General features: G+C 50.0%; 1 pseudogene; it reads right to left on the bottom strand.

The window, feature by feature from the left end:
* Positions 1-311: 311 nt before the first annotated feature.
* LOC101583080 lies at positions 312-2,242 on the bottom strand (annotated as a pseudogene).
* Positions 2,243-2,364: the final 122 nt, after the last annotated feature.

Here is a 2,364-nt window from a genome sequence, read left to right as displayed (position 1 = left end):
ATTCCCACCTTCCCACCAGTGATGTTAAAAGAACTCTTCAATTTCTAAAGGCTTTCAGTGGTCTCGTTGCCCTATTTGCCGTCAAACCTCTCTGAGAAAAATTATCCTGACTGCATGACCTAAGTGCTCTTGCTTGGTCTGAAATACTAGATAGATACTTTATTTTTATAAAACAGCCTTTTTGGTTCTTTATGTACTTTTATTTCAATTAACTGATAAAAGGAAAGGGGAGCTGATTAGCATTTTCCATCCCAATCTCACCTATCTGCTCAGCTAAAAACTCTTCATTCAATCTGTTTCTTTTCAGTCTCCTATTTGCTAAAGTTGGCGAAATCTGCGAAGGCATCCTGCTTGGGTTGCACGGTTCCGGAAGTCATGGCCAGGATGGGCACGCCCACGCCCACCGCGCCTGTCGAGCCCATCCCAGCAGCTGGCATCCCCATGCCCATGTTCATGCCCATCTGGTTCGTCAGTGGAGCGTTCCCAAGAGGGGCCATTCCCACGGTGCCAGTCCTCACACTGGGCATGCTCACAGGCACGGGTCCCCCCAGCAAAGGGTTAGTGTGTGGCCGGACAGGAAGCGTATTTGATGGAGAACTGAGGTTCACGGCTCCAGAACTTTGAGTCATCGCATTCAGAGGCTGTTGCCTATTTTGCTGCCGAATCATGGTACTGAGCGATGGCTGCTGGGGTTTGGATGGCTGCATACCAGGTAGCGAGTTGTCTAGGCTGATGTTTACGCTGGGGTCAGACCAAGTAGAAGGCAGGGTTTTGCTGACTGATTTCTGGACCATATCTGTATTCTGTGACCTTGACGTGGGCAAACCAAGTGCTACAGTGTTAGTGCTCATCAAAGAGAAATCCATACTCTGGGAAGATGTCGTGGTTGCTTGGGCTGAGCCCATGAGATCAAACAGGTGTGAAGAAGCCGAGGCAGCTGGAGGTGGCCCTAATGCTGGCTGCGAGCTGCTGACAAGTTCTGCTGGCTGGGAGGCACTGCCAAGGAGCTCGCCGCCGGAAGCTGCGGAGGCGCACGGGGCTTGGTTGAAGGCGCTCCAGTCACCAGTCTCCATTCCCACTTGTTGCTTGGGAAGGGAAACTGCCTGATGCAGCAGCTGAGCCAGTCAGCAAATCCCCCAAATAGATCAGCTGATCCTCCTGCTGTTGATGGGCTGGTGGCATCAAACAGCTCAACAAGGTCACCTGATGACCTGCTGCTGGGCACTGGAGTCCTAACTGAAGGCTGAGGTGTGTGGGTTGAGGCGTTCTGATCTGGACTTGCTTTGTCCCCTGTGCAATGCGCTGCCGCTCCAAGATCAGTGGTTTTGGAAGGATTGGCTGCGCGCTTGTGTCTACTTGTGGTGGTCTCTGTGGCCTGTGTGATGTGGATGTGCTTTGCCGTCACAGTTTCTTCTTCATCTTTGAATTCACCTTTGGGAGACCTGCCTCTTCTTGCTTGCTTTTCCTCATCGCTGTCACTGCATCTTTCTGGAGAGTCTTCTCTGTCTTTCCTCCGGGACTTGCTGATGGTGTCATCAATTGTGCTTCCAATTGTATCACTCAGTTCACCTAATTTATCACTGAACGGGAAAGCACGCTTGTTTTTTCCCACTCCTCATCCCATTTTGATTTGGGCTCAGGATCGTATCTTTCACTGTATCTGAAGCCTCCAACACTGTCAGAGGAAACTCCAACATATTTGTCTTTGTTTTTCTTTGCTTTTTTCCGCTCTTCATGAAGCCTATCATCATCCTGAGCAAATTCAACCAATTCCTTCACCTTTTGGCGAATATTTATACCTTGATCCTTGCCGTGTTCATCTACAAAGTGGTCATTTTCCAGGGATTGCAAATCCTAAATGTGTTCTCTGGCTCTTGTAACAACACGCTCTGATCCATTTCTCATGAGGTAAGCTAGGAGCAGCAAAGGCTTATAAACTCTTCTCCAGTTCTTCTTATTATCCTTTAACATTCGGGACCACAGCGTGTTCGTAAGTTCTGGGAATCGTTCATACATAAATGTAGCCTTGGCAATCTCTCCCACGAGCTGCCCCGAAGGTCCCCAAGGACCATCATTCGTTGCTTCTCGAACCTTAGACTCAATCTCTGAATAATTCATAACCACATTGGTGGCTTTGTCCACCAGCTCCTGCACCTTCCACATGTTCAACATCTTGCCCCACGCAGGCCGGGATGCCACCTCAGTCTCCGGCTTCCCATGGCCCCCGGGACACTTCCGTGCCGGGGCAGGTCCAGGCCCGGAGCCCTGCTGTCGCCCGCTGCCTGGAACTCCCCAAGTCAGCTCCTTCCCTTGCTACAGCCACGGCGCCGCCCAGACAATATATATATATATATTTTTTTTTTT

The sequence above is a fragment of the Octodon degus genome, unplaced genomic scaffold (genome assembly GCF_000260255.1).
Source record: "Octodon degus isolate 3935 unplaced genomic scaffold, OctDeg1.0 scaffold00029, whole genome shotgun sequence".
In the NCBI taxonomy this organism is placed as follows: domain Eukaryota; kingdom Metazoa; phylum Chordata; class Mammalia; order Rodentia; family Octodontidae; genus Octodon; species Octodon degus.
Note: the sequence above shows the minus strand (reverse complement) of the source record. Positions and strands in the feature narration are given on the sequence as shown.